Source organism: Canis lupus, chromosome 4 (assembly GCF_048164855.1).
Source record: "Canis lupus baileyi chromosome 4, mCanLup2.hap1, whole genome shotgun sequence".
In the NCBI taxonomy this organism is placed as follows: domain Eukaryota; kingdom Metazoa; phylum Chordata; class Mammalia; order Carnivora; family Canidae; genus Canis; species Canis lupus.
In genome coordinates, this window is record NC_132841.1 from 17,855,427 (window position 1) to 17,873,244 (window position 17,818).

The window sequence follows — 17,818 nt, forward strand, 5'->3', positions numbered from 1 at the left end:
AATTTATTCAAAGGTTAAGAGAAAGCATAGTTTGTTGTTTTGCAAGTGTCAATAATTCACTATGAAATTAGAGCTCACTTTATTATTTGTAAGTCGAATATAGGGTTCTAGATATCTTCTGAAGTGCAGGTTACAATTAAATTGCTAATTATAGAGCACTGCTAAAGGTGTGCTGTGTGAAGTCTATTATCAGTTCTATTCTGTTTTTTTTTTTTTTTTATTTTTACTGTTAGCTACAATTCCTCTAAAAGAGTTGAAGTCAGCCTTTATTTTAAAAGTGCTTTAAACATTTCACTGAAATAATTGAATGTATTGGTATTAATGGGATTCTCATAATAAAGAAGAATAAATGGGCTAGCTGTTAAGAATATTGAAAGAATTAGGGGCAGTGGATTTAAAATGCCCTCTTCAACTTTCCTCAGATATTATAAATGTAACCATTAATATGCAGTTTCCTACTAAAGTTCAGGATATTTGAAAGATTTTTTTTCTTTTTATGATTTGGAAATGGTGGTTAAAATATGCTGAAAGAATAAGCCTTGGTTTTTTTTAATATATGAAAATACTCTGAAATCATAACTGAGGCAATTTTTCCTGTACCTCTAAAATATCTATTTAATTTAAGACAGGAAGAAATTGGCATACAGAACTGGTATAGAAGTGTCAGTAAATGTTAGAGTGGATTTTGGAAGTCTTTCCAGTATATAATTAGTAAGTATGTGTACATTAGGTTGCTTTGGGAGAATATAATACCTTAGAACTCTACATCATAATAATAACCACCATTTATTAAATCTGTGCTGCATGTGAGGCTACAGAATGTTATGTTTTAATCTTATCTTTCAATAACCAGTGCTGAGTTGTGTTATAGAGTTAACATCGGCATCACCACCATCTAAATTCTCCTCAACTTCAAGAAATACTAGGAACTAAGTTTCACTAAATTCACTTGCATCTGTAGTTCTCACCCAGAGTTTGAAGTAAGGAATCCTGTCTGAGACAGGAAAAACAGATTATTATCTTCCAGATAAAACAGGTTATTATCTTCCAGATTATTATCTTCCAGATTATTATCCTGTCTGAGACAGGAAAAACAGATTATTATCTTCCAGGAGCTCCTGGAAGATGCAAGATTCAATGCGACTTTCAGATGAGCTTCTTGAGAAGAACCTGCATCACAACTATAGGCTGAGACCATCCAGAGATACTTTGCCATATATCTTGAAACCTGGCTTTGGGCCAAGCTTCTCATGATCATCTATCTTTTCGCTTTTGACTGACATTGGTGATGTTGGCTTCTCTGACCTTCATTCCCTCAGACTTTCTAACAATTGTTCGGACTTTAAAGCCCTTCTTAAGTGGTAATATAAAGTGGCTTCTATTTTCTTTCTCTTTTAAATTTTTTTATTAAGACTGATTTTCATTTCAGTATAGTTAATATACAGTGTCACATAAGCTTCAGGTGTACAATATAGTGATTCACCAGTTCTACACATTACACAGTGCTCATCATGGTAAGTGCATGACTTAATCCCCATTACCTATTTCACCCATCCCCCACTCACCTCCCCTCTGCTCACCATCGTTTGTTTTTTACAGTTAGGAGTCGTTCTTGGTTTATCCCTTTCCATCTCTCTTTTTTTTTTCTCATTTGTTTTGTTTCTTAAATTACACATATGAATGAGATCATATGGTATTTATCTTTCTCTTACTGACTTATTTCATTAGCATTACATTAACAAGAGTCATCCATGTTATTGCAAATGGCAAGATTTCATTTTTTTTATGCATGAAAAATTCCATTCTGTATATACATCATATCTTCTATATCCATTTATCTATCATTGGACATTGGACTATTTCCATAATTTGGCTATTGTAAATAATGCTGCTATAAACAGAGAGGTGTATATATCCCTTGTAATTAGCATTTTTGTATTTTTTGGTTAAAAACCCAATACTGTGATTGCTGGATCATACAGAAGTTCTATTTTTAACTTTTTGAAGAACCTCCATACACTTTTCCAGAGTGGCTGCACCAGTTTGAATTCCCACTAACAGTATTAAAGGGTTCCTTTTTCTTCAGATCCTCATCAACCCTTACTGGTTCTTATGTTATTGATTTTTAGCTATTCTGAGAGATTTAAGATGATATCTTACTGTAGTTTTGATTTACATTTCCCTGATGATGAGCGACATTGAGCATCTTTTCATATGTCTGTTGGCCATCTGGCTGTCTTCTTTGGAGAAATGTCAATTCATGTCTTTTACCCATTTTTAATTGGACTATTTGGCTTTTGGATATTGAGTTGTGTCAGTTCTTCATATAGTTTATATACTAACCCTTCATCAGATAAGTCATTTGTAAGTATCTTCTTTCAGTAGGTTGCCTCTTAGTTTTGATGGTTGTTTGCTTTGTTGTGCAGATGCCTTTTGTTTTATTGTAGTCCCAGTAGTTTATTTTTGCTTTTTCCCCTCCTTGTCTCAGGAGACATGTCTAGAAAAATGTTACTATGGCTGATGTCAGAGAAATTACTTCCCGTGTTCTCTTCTAGGATTTTTATGGTTTCATGTCTCACGTTTAGGTCTTTAATCTATTTTGAGTTTATTTTTGTGTGTGGTATAAGAAAGTGATCCAGTTTCATTATTTTCCTTGTAGTTGATCAGTTTTCCTGACACCATTTGTTGAAGACACTGTCTTTTTCCCATCGCATATTTTTTCTTCCTTTTTCAAAGATTAATTAACCATATAGTTTTGAGTTTCTTTCTGGGTTTTCTACTCTGTTCATTGGTGATGGTGGCTGGCTTCCCTGATCTTCATTTCCTCAGACTTTCCAACAATTGCTTAAGCTTTTAAACTCTTCCGACTGGTAAAATAGGTGGCTTCTGGTTTCATGACTGGAACTTGACACAGACAAGATGAAGTAGGCATCACTATCCTCCTTTAACAAATCAGGAATTTAAGCTCAAAGAGCTTAGATAACATGTTCAAAAATGACATAGCTAATACATGACTACACTGAGATGCACTCCTAATTTATTCAAAGATGCTTTTGTCCAATGATATTATATTCTGGGGTCAGTTCCAATAGCGGTGTGTCTTATACTAAATTCATATATATTGCATTTATTATTTATTATTATTTTTTTATGATAGACATAGAGAGGGAGAGAGAGGCAGAGACACAGGCAGAGGGAGAAGCAGACTCCATGCCGGGAGCCTGATGCGGGACTCGATCCCGGGACTCCAGGATCGCACCCTGGGCCAAAGGCAGGCGCGAAACCACTGAGCCACCCAGGGATCCCCTGCATTTATTATTTTAAAAAAATTAAAAAGGCTACATATGGTGGCCACATATACTAACATAAATTTCGTACAGTACAGATTGATTCTATATCTAATATATGGGCAGGTTTAAAAAGAAACTTGTTATGCAAACTTAATACTTGTTCAGTTTTGTCATTCACATTTCCCTAGGTTAAATCAAACTTAAGTTTTTGCTGTGTATTGACTCTGTTGGCATCAATACATGAAGACCCTTTAATCATACAGCAGCCAGAACAGGGACCCTGGAACCAGGCACATGAAGATTACGAACTTTGCAAAAAGGTAGATAAAGACCAACAAGTTATTTCCTCAAGGATGATAACATAGAATAAGAGCATGACTAAGTTAAAAGCCACAGAATACGATTTTATGAAAGAAGCAAGTGGAACTCAACAGATCAACTCTCAATTGATATGTTTGAGATGCCTTACTCCTTCAAGACTTAACTCAATTGTTTTCTCTTCTTGAAAGCTTCTTTGGGTCAAGTCATCACCTCTCCTATGTTAAGTCTAATGATCCTTCTTTAGCTCCATTGACACTTTATGCATGTTTTTATAGCAAAAATTTCAAACTTTTTACCCTTTAGACAGATGAAAAGAAATGTTATCTTTAAAAGAAGACTATTAAATAGATGCCTCAACAGTCATTGGTAATAACAATATATTATTTCCCACTCAAAATTTTGAAGAATGATACCAGTGCCAATACAAAGCAAATTTTAGCTATGAATGATGTACTTATTATTCAGAGCTGAAAAACAAAAACAAAAACAAAAACAACAACAAAAAAAAAACAAATACAAAAAAAAACAAATACAAAACAAACCAAGTCATATAGAGAAAAGGCCACTTCCTGATTTTGGTATAAGCTAGAGAGGTCCAGACAACACATGAACCAGAGGCCTTAAGATGTCCGTTGATACAGCAGGGCTAAAGGAAGCTGTCTGGCATCAAAAGAGTAAAAGAAAGTATAAACAACAACAACAAAATGAACATAAAGCCAGCTAGAGACCTAAATGGCCTCTCTTCGCTCTCCTAGCTTTTCAGGAGTTAACCTGATGTCCAGGAAGGGACTGTGAGGGAGTTGGAGATTATGTTGAGATAAATCTACCAGTAGAATTTGAAAATTTTGGAATACAGGGAATTCTGAGTTCAGATTCAAGCCAGAGACATTTGCTTTCCCATAGACAAATGTAGGATGGGAAATAGTTACTTGTGCACATATTTATATCATTCAGAACTATTTTACATTGTAAAACATTTTAACAATAGCTTTATTAAAATATAATTTACAAACCATATTGTTCACCTAATTATACAATTCAGTTGGTATATTCACTGAGTTGTGCAACTGTCACAACAATTTTAAAACTTCTTGCCACCCTTCCAAAAAAACCCTATACCCATTAGCTGTAACCCCATTTTCCCCCTCAACCTCCACCACCATTACTGTCAACAGCAAGCCATAGAAAATGTCTAATTTTAACCTACTCTATAGATTTACTTATACTGGACATTTCATAGAATGGAATCATGTAATATGTAGTCTTCTGTGATGCCTTTTTTTCACTTCGCATACTGCTTTCAAGGTACATCTTGTTGTATCATATATCAGTACTTCACTCATTTTTATTACCAAATTATATTCTATCATGGAGGTATACCATATTCTACTTGTCTGTTTATCAACTGGTCAACACTTGGATTGTTTTTACTGACTTCTTTCATGTAGCATACTGTTTTTGAGGTTCACTAAGATAAACGACAAAAACATCAAAAATTTTGTAGCAGTAGTTTAGTCTCTGTGCCCATTCCTAATGGTTGCTGAGTCATTCTAATATATATATATATATATATACCACATTTTACTTTCCTGTGTATCAGTTGATGAACATGTATATTATTCTCATTTTTTGATTATTATAAATAATGCTACTATATACATTCACATAATGTGTTTCTATGGATATGTTTTCTCTTGGTTAAATTCTTAAGGAGGAAAATTATTATTATTATTATTTTAATTTTTATTTATTTATGACAGTCACACAGAGAGAGAGAGAGGCAGAGACACAGGCAGAGGGAGAAGCAGGCTCCATGCACCGGGAGCCCGACATGGGATTGGATCCCGGGTCTCCAGGATCGCGCCCTGGGCCAAAGGCAGGCGCCGAACCGCTGCGCCACCCAGGGATCCCAAGGAGGAAAATCATTGAATCACATGGAGACTTTATGCTTAACTTTTTTTAAAAGGCATTTGATAATTATTTTAAAAGATTTATTTATTTATTTATTTATTTATTTATTTATTTATTTATCAGAGAGAGCATATAAGCAGGGAGAACAGCAGAGGGAGACTGAGAAACAGGCTCCATGTTGAGCAGGGAGCCAGATGTGGGGCTCCATCCCAGGAGCCTGGGATCATGACCTGAGCTTAAGGCTGATGCTTAACCCACTGAGCCATCCAGGCACCCCTATGTTTAACTTTTTAAAAAGCTACCAAATTATTTTTCAAAGTAGTTTTTGTGTTTTAACTTCTTCTTTTTTTTTTTTTTTTAAGATTTTATTTATTTATTCATGAGAGATGAGAGGAGAGAGAAAGAGAGAGAGGCAGAGACACAAGCATGCTCCATGCAGGGAGCCCAATGTGGGACTCAGTCCCAGGTCTTCAGGATCACACTCTGGGCCCAAGGTGGCACTAAACTGCTGAGCCACCTAGGCTGCCCTATGTATTAACTTCTTATCTGAGCTACATGAAGATGTCAGTTTCTAAACTTCTTTGCCAATACTTGTTCTCATTTAGCTTTTTATTATAGTCATTCTATTGGGTAACTAATACTATTCCATTGTTTTTTAATTTGCATTTCCTTAATTAATAATGGTGAGCGTCTTTTAGTGTGTTTATTGGCCATTAGTGCTTCTTATTTGTAAAACATATATTTAATAGTATGCCTGTTGTTATTCTTTCTTATTTTTCAAGTTATAAAAATTATTATATATCCTAGATACACTTTATTTACCAAATACGTTATTTGAAAAACTTTCTCCTCTATTACTTGTGTTTTTATTTTCATAAGGGTGTTTTTTGAGGGAACAAGTTTTCAATTCTGAAAATGTCTATCAATTTTTTTCTTTTGGTATTATAACTAAGAATTATTATCTACCTAAGGTCATCAAGATTTCCTCTTTTTTTCCAGATTTTTAAAAATAGCTATAGCATTTACATTTAGGTCTTCGATTTATTCTTAATTAATTTTTTTTAAGATTTATTTATTTATTCATGAGAGACACAGAGAGAGAGGCAGAGACACAGGCAGAGGGAGAAGCAGGCTCCATGGTGGGAATCCGATGTGGCACTCAATCCCAGATCCTGGGATCATACCCTGAGCCAAAGGCAGACACAACTGCTGAACCACCCAGGCACCCCTTTTAATTAATTTTCTATATGTTGTTAGGTATAGATGTCAGATTCATTTATTTTATCTTATTCTATTTTGCAATATATATTTGTTTGAATGAAGATACATAATTTTCCCAGCACCATCCTGTGAAATGACTTTCTCCCATTGAATTATTTTGCATTTTATACTTATTTTTTTAAAGTCAGTTGATCATAAAGATTAAGTCTACTTCTAGACTTTTAATTCTATCTCACTAAACTGTATGTCTCTTTCATTGCCAATATCATATGATGCTGATTACTATGGTTTTACACTTTTTATTTCCTTTTCTCATTTAATATATCATGGCTCTTGTCTCAGGTCAAAATTTATGATTTTGAATAGCTTAATAAGGCTTTCTGATATTTTTATAATAATAAACAGAATGAATAAGTTATACTTTTTCAAATAGTCCCCTATGGGTTCATATAGACAGTTTTCTATGTTTTCTTTTAAAGTCTTTATTGCTGGGGGATCCCTGGGTGGCTCAGCGGTTTGGCACCTGTCTTTGGCCCAGGGCGTGATCCTGGAGTCCCCGGATGGAGTCCCACGTCGGGCTCCCGGCATGGAGCCTGCTTCTCCCTCTGCCTGTGTCTCTGCCTCTCTCTCTCTCTCTCTCTCTCTCTCTCTGTCTATCATGAATGAATAAATAAATTTTTTTAAAAATAAAATCTTTATTGCTGGGAATTCAGATCTAGTTTATAACATTTGGAGTTGATTTTTTAATAGTGTAAATTAGAGGGATTATAATTTCATGTGAGTATATAAGTGTTTCCAAATAACTACTTGAAAAGACTATAGATTATTCATTACTCTGTACTGTAACCTTTGTCATAAATCTATAGCTTCGGATATTTAATTGTTTTATTACATTTTTATAGTTTTATTTTTTGAACTCATGTACATCTTTTGTTAAATTCTTTTCTATGTGCTTGATGTTTTTCATATTATTTTACTACACTTTACCTAACTGCTTAGGATGGTTATTTAACCTTCTTTCTTTGCCCTTAGGTTTTTTTCTGCATTTTCTTTGATCACTGGGTTACATTGTTTAATAATGGCTAAATTCTCCTACTGTGATTGTTAATTTGTCTACTCCTTTAGAGTTCTATTCATTTTTGGTTTGTGTGCTTTGAAGCCATAAATTTGGGCATATAGGTAGATTTGTTGCATTTTCCTGATAAATTAAAAATTTTGTTTTTTGTGAAATAACCTTCATTATCCCTGCAATATTTTTAACTCCTCTATATAAAAGGAGGGAAATCCAAAAATGATATTCATGGACAAAATTGGGTCACACCATCCCTAAAATTCCTTCTTTATTGACACTGATAGCTTCCAGCATCCAATTATACTTATTGTTGTTCTTTCTCATCTGTGGTACTGAGTGGGAAACTTTCTATGTTCTCTAACAAAACTATTACAAAATAGAAAGCATGCATAATAGACATCATAGGATCTCATGATTTTATTTACTTCTGTAATTAGAACTTAGATAAATTAGTAAAGGCCTGAGAAATTTTTGTAGTAAGTAACTTGTCTGCTGGGAATGAACAGCCTAAATCTTATTTTCTGCCATGTTCTTCTTGTAATTATTAAAAACAAAAATAAAAAACAGTCTTTACAGATAAATAACATCTTGTTAACTGGAACGGATTTTACCTTAGCTCATCAGAAATAAAGAACAGTGTCTGATGGCCCTAGAATGCTCCTTAGATCTCATGAAATGTGTATCTATAAGGACTATGTTATTAAATTATCTAACCTCAATTTTTTAACCTGATGGAAAAAGGCTATTTTTAGAATCCTAATAGAACTCATATTTTAAAGTATTCCAGATAGGGGTAGTTCCCCTAACTGGAACATTGTATACCATTTTCACTGGATAAAGTAAGTTGAAAAGATGAAATGAGAAAACATTGCCACGTAATATTTGTGAGGCTTCATGGAAAAGAGACTATCTCTAGCTTCTCCCACAACTTAATTCTTTTATGCATTAGAACAACTCTATTTCTTTGACCCAACTCAATCAACATTTTTTTAAGATATGAAATGAAAAGAGTTAGTAAGGATAATTCTGAGTTTCTATGATTTGGCATTTAGCAATCATGACTGTGCTTGCTTCACTGATTTTAAGTAATTTAAATGTGTATAAATCAGAATGTACAGCTGACATGAATCTAAAAATTTGTTAGGAAATCTGCAGAGGCCTCTTAGGAATTTGAAGAATTCATGGAGAATGGGAAAAGTACCGTAGCCAAAAAAAACCCCAGAAAATAGCCTATGCAAGTTGAATTGATTCTGTCATTGGTTTATTATACCACTTTCTTTAAACTTATCTGAAATGTGAAATACCAAATCTGAATGATTCCTATTTATAGTTGTTATAATTATAGCTGTAGTATTACTTGTTGAAAAATACATTCACAAATGTATAAAAAAGAAGTAATAACTGAAAAATCCGAAGCAGATATTACCGCTCACATTTTAACATACATTACTTTAGTTTCAGTCTTAGTATGTTTGTGTGTGTATGTGTGTGTGTGTGTGTAATTCTACCATGTTTAAAATCAATCCTTTGTCACTTTACCCAATTTGTTAAATTTGCTATTAAAATTAAAATTCTTAAAATAATTCAGGGTGAATCCAGGAAGACGGCAGAGTAGGAGGACCCTAAGCTCACCCCGTCCCACATTTACAACTAAATATCACTCATAACGTCCAAGTCAATAACCAGACAACAATCCAAAGCCACATCTGAGAGGTTAGGAGGGGCAGAAACAATGGTGGGGAGCTGCCCACAGGAAGGAGGGATCTGATGTTATATAGAGAGAAAAGCACCCAGGAGCTACACAGGAAACAGCATCCTCATAATGTCTGGCCTTCTAAACCAAATGGGCTGAATTCTGTTAGTTTGTGTAACCGCAGGACTTGGAGCCTGAATCTTTAAAAATCAGCTGACTCAGCACTGGGCTAGCTGGGAGGCCAAGCGGTAGTTGGTCCCCCCACTTAAAGACACAATAGTATGAGGAAAGGCAAACACAAGTGACAATTCATAGATTGGAAGTTCAAATATTATTAAGATGTCTATACAACTTAACGCAATCTACATGTTTAATGCAATCCCAATCAAAATACCACCAGCATTTTTCACAGAACTAGAACAAACAACCTTCAAATTTATAGGGAACTACTAAAGATTCTGAGTAGCCAAAGCAATTTTTTTTTTTTTGGACTTGAAATATATTTTTATTTTGAGTTTTGTCCTTCATGTTTTATGGAATAAAAAATTCGGGCTTTTTAACAGATTTTTTTTTTATTTTTTTATTTTATGTATGATAGTCACACACAGAGAGAGAGAGGCAGAGACATAGGCAGAGGGAGAAGCAGGCTCCATGCACCAGGAGCCGACGTGGGATTCGATCCCGGGTCTCCAGGATCGCGCCCTGGGCCAAAGGCAGGCGCTAAACCGCTGTGCCACCCAGGGTTCCCCAAATTCGGGCTTTTTATCGCATGAAACTAAAATTGGGACGGATGGGGGGCTGGAGGAGGGGGTTGGGGCTGAGGGGGAGCAGGAGATGCCCACTCCCCCAGCTCCTGGGTAATGACACCTCACTTTGTCTTGCATAATTTCTGGCATCTTCCTGCCTGCAATGCAGGCTCTCTCAGCGTCTCAGAGAAGAGGAGGGGATCACATGCTCATCCTCATGCTTGGAGAAAAATTGTCATTCTGGAAGGAGTGGAGGAAGTTCTCTCCTAGATCGCCATGGTCTCAAGGGGTGCCTGGAGGATTGCTAATGCCACTTATGTTGTTAGAAGAATTTTTGGGAAGTCCATCTATGTCACCTGACCCTAACGATACGTTCATGTGGTGTGGCTCCATGCCGCCCATGCCTCCCATCCGGCCGTGCGAGCCTGGACCCATGGGGAAGTTGGACCGGCTGCCTCCAGGCGCACCGGATTAATCATTGTGTAGATGCTGTCACTGGAATTTGTTAAATCTGCAGGACTAGGCATGATGGGTGTTCCTGGGAGGCCACCACCACCAGGAGGTCCCACGTAGGTACCAGGTGATGAGGAGGAGTAAGGAGTTGAGTTAGCACTGTTGGGATTTGGCCAGGGCCTGCCAGCTCCCGGGCCCATGTCACCCCCGGGCATGGCGGGCCGAGGGAGTTGCGTGGTGGTCTCATGCCGCTGCCGTAATGCTGTGGGCCAGGCCCCATGGGCCCCATGCCTCGGGGAGGGTTCATTCTCTCATCGATCCTCCCAGGTTGGGGTGCCCTTGTTGTCGGGTGGGATCCATAGAATTGGGCTGCAACCGCTGGGTCCCAGGAACTCCTCCCGGAGGCTGGTTTCCCATTCTGATGGGGGCCTGGGGCCGCCTGCCTATTGCGGTGACATAAAAGGCTGACTGTGGGGCCCCATCAGGCTGCTGGGGTTGTGAGGTGGAGGCTGCGCGTGCGGCCAGGGCTGTGGCCCCGGAGGACCCTGAAAGAACCCGAGCGGGATGGGGCCTCCCGGCATCCCAGGCATCCCATCCTTGGGGGGAAAGTCGCCAAGCACAGGGCTCGGGGCAGCTGCTGCACTGCAATCGTGAAAGACTTTTGCTTCACTCGAATGTTCACAAGTGAACATTCAGTAATGTGAATTCAGAAACTCACAGTCCATTTCAATTAATTAATTAATTAATTAATTAATTCAGCCTTTCAGGAGCTGCACAGTAAAGGTCCCAAAATACGCACCACCACGAGTGCAAAAACCCAGGCGGTTCTCCCAATGTGATGTTTCTTTCCCATCGGATCTCCGACAAGGTCTGTGCAGATTTCTGTGCTCCTACGTGCCGTAAATATTCGTAGACGTATAAAGCTAACTTTCCCCGAGCCTGCCCATCCGAGGGCACCGCCGAGCCTTTGCCTAAACATGGTCTGCAGGGAGGAGGGCACCGACCCCGCCGCCCGCCGCCCGCCCGGCTCCGCCTGCGCCGCCCCCTAGCCAAAGCAATTTTGAGAAATAAAAAGCTAGAGGTATCACAATTCCTGACTTTGAGTTTTATTACAAAGCTGTAGTATTCAAAACAATATGGTTCTGATGCGGAAATAGACTCATAGATCAATACAACAGAAGAGAAAACCCGGAAATAAACCTACAATTATGGGGTCAAATACTCTTTCACAAAGCAGGAAGAATATCCAATGGGAAATAGACAGTCACTTCAACAAATAATGTTAGACAAACTGGACAGCAACGTGCAAAAGAATGAAACTGGACACTTTCTTAGACCATACACAACAATAAACTCAAAATAGATCAAAGACCTAAACATAAGACCTGAAACCATAAAAATCCTAGAAGAGAGCACAGGCAGTAATCTCTCTGACATCGGCCATAGTAATATTTTTCTAGACATGTATCCTGAGTCAAGAGAAATAAAAGCAAAAATAAGCTATGGGGACTACATCAAAATAAAAAAGCTTATGTTCAAAAAAGGAAACTATCAACAAAACTAAAAGGCAACCTACGGAAAGGGAGAAGATATTTGCAAATGACATATCAGATAAAAGGTTAGTATCAAAAGATATAAGACTTGATACAACTCAACACCCCAACCAAACAATCCAATTAAAAATGGGCACTGTGGGTGGTGCCTGGTTAGTTCAGGCAGTTAAGTGTCTGACTCTTGGTTTCAGCTCAGTGTCATGATCCCAAGGTCATGATATGGAGCTCCAAGTTGGGTTCCATGCTTAGCTCAGAGTTTTCTTTGGATTCTCTCTCTCTCTCTCCCCTCTGCCTCTCCTTCTGCTTGAGTTCTCTCTCTCTCTCTCTTTTATCCCCCTCTCCCTCTCCCCTAAAATGAATAAATAAAATCTTTTTAAAAATGATTGGAAAACATAAACTAACATATCTCCAAAGAAGAAATACAGATAGCTAAGAAACACATGAAAAGATGCTCAACATCACTCATCATCAAGGAACTGAAAATCAAAGTTACAATGAGATATCATCTTACATCTGCTAAAATAGCTAAAATCAAAAACACAAGAAGCAACAAGTATTGGAAAGGATGTGAAGAAAAAGAAACTCTTGTTCAGTGTTGATGGGAATGCAAACTGGAGCAGCCACTGTGGAAGACAATATAGATGTTCCTCACAAAGTTAAAAATAGAACTACTGTATGATCCAGGAATCACACTACTAGGTATTTACCCCTTAAAAACCCAAAACTGTTAATTACAAGGGGTTTGTACATTCCTGTGTTTATAGCAGCATTATTTACAATAGCCCAATTATGGAAGCAGCCCACATGTTTTTTTGATAGATGAATGGATAAGGAAGTGGTATATATATATATATATATATATATATATATATATATATATACACACACACACAATGGACTATTATTCACAAAAAAGAATGAGATCTTGCCATTTGCAACAACATGGTTAAAGCTAGACAATATAATGCTAAGTGAAATATATCAGTAAGCAAAAGATAAATACCGTATGATTTCACTCGTCTGAAGAATTTAAGAAAGAAAAACAAGAAATGAGTAAAGGGAAAAAGAGAGAGAGAAAAACCAAGAAAGGGAATAGTAGCTACGGAGAACAAATTTATGGTGATTAGAAGGGTGGTGGGTGGGGAGAATGGGTAAAATCAGCAATGGAGATTAAGGAGTACACTTGGGGTGATGAGCACTGGGTGATGTATAGAACTATTGAATCTCTACATTTTACACTTGAAACTAACATAAAGTTTTATGTTAACTATACTAGAATCTAAAATTAATAACAACAAAACAATAACAATAAAAACTTCAGGGTGTTTCCATTACTTTCATCACTATAATGTTGAAATTATTTGTTCAACATATGTTGAACATCAATAATGTTTTATTATTTGTGTGTGAATATGTGTATAAGTGCATTCATAACTTTGTCAGTATTTCTGAATATTTCCTTTGGATATTTTCATTCTTATTTTTCTTCAAATAATTAGACAATTGTAGCATCTTTTGCTATTCTAAAAATTATAACATGTGAGATAAAATTACTAGCACAAATTTTATGAACTTCTTCACAATTGTGTTTCAGTGTGATTTCTAGAAATACACTGTTTCATTCCCACTAACAATATCTAAAAGTGATTATTCAATTTTCCTTTTACAGAATGGAGTTCAATTGTTATTTTTAATCCTCTTGTACACAAAATGCATTTGTGGGTCAAATGTTAATTAATTAGAAAATTAATTTTCTAAGATTAAATTAATCTTTTATGGGTGACTGTTTAGACATTGGATATAAAATTAGTAGATAAGAATGGACTGTGAGTTTCTGAAATTTACACTGGAATGAGGAAGATGGAAATGAATCAAACAATTCCATAAGAAAATGTAAAATTACAACTGTGTTTAGTGCTATGAAGAAGTGTACAAGATGATATGAGATCACAATAGGGAAGTCAAACCTCCTTTGTAGTTTGTGTAAAACTGCCTCAAGTGAACTTGAGGAGACAAGCTCAGTGAACTTCACACTCATTCAGGAGTAAAGGCTACTAGACAAAAGAGCAAAGAGGCGTTTGGAAGAAAATGTGTAAAAGGCTTTGTAGTAGAAGACAATATTGTTTTTTGGCAGCAAGATGAGTGCATCTGAAGCCGAGAAAGCAAGACTTGACAATTTTGGTGTATCTATTTCTCAACAGGTAGGTCAATTAAAAAGAAAAAAAAAGTTAGGTATTATTTAACTCCTTTTCTTGAATCAAAATGAAAAGCAATTGAAGGGATTTAAACACAGAATGACAATAATTGATGTGACTTAAAAAAATAAAAGTTGTGTTTTTCTTGGTTTTGTCTAGTTTTAATGTGGAAAACAGGTCAAAAGGAAGCCCTTGTGGATTCATGGAAATAAAATATGAAGATCTTTGACATAAAAGATGGAAATATTTGGAGGTGTGTTTGATGAAAGATGGTGGTGTCTTGTGAAGTCAGAATGAAGGAAAGGGTAGAGTTAAGGATGACTCCATTTTCTGGATTTTACCATGAGAAGGATACAGATAAAGAGAAGTTTTCAGAGTGATAGTAACATAGAATTTATTTGGATGTGTTTGGGGGAAAAAATAACTTTCAAATTTGCTTGCTTATGTCCATGCATAATTTGAAGTATAAAGTACCTTCTCAGCAGGAAATACAATAATGAGGGCCATCTGTGTAATAACTGAAATCATGGATACAAATAAATTTATTTAGGGAGGTTTTGGGAATGAGTAGAGAGTAGTTCATGGACCACAGGGCAAAACAAACAATAATCATTACACATTATGTAGTTTATTATAATTTTACGTCTTTTTCCTGAGAACATGTTTTAGGGCCTTTATTCATTATTCTATCAAAAACTTAATAATTTTCTTAACAATTTTTATGTGTGCTTAAATCATTTAACAATTATATTAGGTCAATATTTGTGCTTAACTTGCTGTTTAATTATACTTTAAAGGGCATATTTTCCTAAAGTGCCCAAGCACTAAAATTTTATGAAGTCATATATTTTGTCTTTTATTATTTTAATAATTATTATTTATCAATAAATTAGTTTATTTGTCATACTATTTTACCAATGTTTAGAAAAAAATCTTTAACAATGCTTACATAAACATTCTCTTTCTGGCTTAAAATTTCCCATTTACTTGGTTTGTAAAATGCACCATGTGAAATGTGAATCTTTTTTTTTTTTTTAAGATTTTATGTATTTATTCATGAGAGACACAGAGAGAGAGAGGCAGAGACACAGGCAGAGGGAGAAGCAGGCTCCATTCAGGGAGCCCGATGTGGCACTCAATCCCGGGTCTCCAGGATCAGGCCCTGGGTTGAAGACAGGCGCCAAACTGCTGAGCCACCCGGGCTGCCCTGAAATGTGAATCTTAATTAATTGGTATTTATTATCAAATATGTACCCAATTCTCTCATCTCAATATGTTGAATAATCTGCCTTTTAGTCACAGAGTTTTATTTCTACATTTTATTCATATGAAAAATTTATACATATTAAAACTGTTTTAAATGATCTGTTTGGTATCACTGATTCTATAATTTTTCTCAATGTTACTTTTAGTAAAGGTTATCTTAATAAAACAAATAGCTCTACAAATGGAAAATTTGGGATCAACTTGATTAACTATATTTATAGCCTTAATATACTATTTGTTATTTTAAAAAGCAAAAATAAAATAGTCAATTTTAGATTAGATAAGAGACAGCAGAAAATATAATTTATCAAATCCTCAAAATTATCATAAATAATTTAAATACAACAAAAAACAAGCAGAAGCAGCTTTCATTTATCCCAAATTTTTAGAGAATGTTCATGTTCATGAATAAATTTGCTGTTACAGTGTAATTTCTGACAAATAGAATTGTATATGTGTCTATATGAGTGAGTTCTTTAAATCACTCATGGCATCAAATTAGACTTATACTTAAGAAATTATTTGAAAGAAATAATTTATAATTAGTGTTTTTTAAAATCAATTTTCTGGGCAGAAGACATGAATAGACATTTTTCCAAAGAAGACATACAGATAACTGACACATGTAAGGATGCTTAATGTCACTCATCATTACAGAAATTCAAATCAAAAGTACAATGAAATATCACCTCACACTTGTCGGAATGACTAAAATTAACAACACAGGAAACAACAGATGTTGGGAAGGATGTGGAGACAGGGAAATCCCGTTACACTGTTGGTGGGAATCCAAACTGATACAGCCATTCTGCATTTTGTGGAGGTTCCTCAAAAATTTTAAAATAGAGCTACTTTATGACACAGCAATTTCACTGCAGGCATTTACCCAATGGATACAAAAGTACTGATTCAAAAGGACACAAATGCACCTCAATGTTTATAGCAGCATTACCTATATATCCAGATGAATGTGTAAAGTAAATGTGGCATATGCATATACAATGGAATATTACTGAAATCTTGCCACTTGCAATGACATGGATGGAGCTAGTATATAATGCTAAGCGAAGTAAGTCAGTCAGAAAAAAGACAAATACTATATGATTTCATTCATGTGTAGAACTTAAGAAACAAAACAGATGATCATGGGGAAAATACAGAGACAAACCATAAAACTGATTCTATTTTTTTTAAAGATTTTCTTTATTTATTCATGACAGAGAGAGAGAGAGAAGCAGAAACATAGGCAGAGGGAGAACCAGGCTCCATGCAGGAAGCCTGATTTGGGACTTGATCCCAGGACTCAGGACCACACGCTGAGCCAAAGGCAGATGCTCAACCACTGAGCCACCCAGGCATCCCATGTAAAACTGCTTTTTCACTATGGAGAATAAACAGGGTTGCTGGAGGGCAGGCGAGGAGGGGTTGGGTTAAATGGGGTGATGGGTATTAGGGACGGTGCTTGTGATGAGCACCAGGTGTTGTATGGAAGCATCGTACACCTAAAACTAATATTATACTGTATGTTAACTAAACATACAGTTTATCTTATTTTTAAATAAAAATTTGAAACAACAAAAACCAAGCAAACAAACAAAATCATTGGGAATTCTGCTCTGACTGGAAATAGGTGAAAACAGCACAAATTTGCTTAGGAGTGAGCTGCCTTTGTCTCGTGTTAAATCATCCAATCAAAATCATGGAAGCTTTTATGTATAATAAAGAGTCGCTGGTGGATTAACCAAAAAAAAAAAAAAAAAAAAGTGATTTCCTTTCCGGTCATGAGATCAACATTTATTAACAAACAATTCAGTTTAACATTTTTCAGATGTTTTAATTCTTTTAACTTTATTTAAAGCAGTTTTCTAACCAAGACAAAAGAGAATTTAATCAGTTAAGTGAGAAACTTTCGTGTTTATCTTTCAATTTATCAGAGAAATTAATTGGCATATTTCTTCTTTTTTTTCTTTTTTTGGACAGTTGTTGTGCTCAGATAAGCACAGATTTTCTCCTTCTTCAGTTCTATACAGTACTGCATGAAATATTTTGTTCATACTTTATGAATATTTAGATTTTACATGCCTTGCTGTATTAACT

General features: G+C 35.7%; 2 pseudogenes; one reads left to right on the plus strand and one right to left on the minus strand.

The window, feature by feature from the left end:
- Positions 1-10,334: 10,334 nt before the first annotated feature.
- On the minus strand, positions 10,335-11,288 carry LOC140631503 (single-stranded DNA-binding protein 3 pseudogene; annotated as a pseudogene).
- Positions 11,289-14,398: 3,110 nt separating this feature from the next.
- LOC140631873 (nucleoside diphosphate kinase A pseudogene) overlaps positions 14,399-17,818 on the plus strand; it is a 70,749-nt pseudogene continuing 67,329 nt past the window's right edge.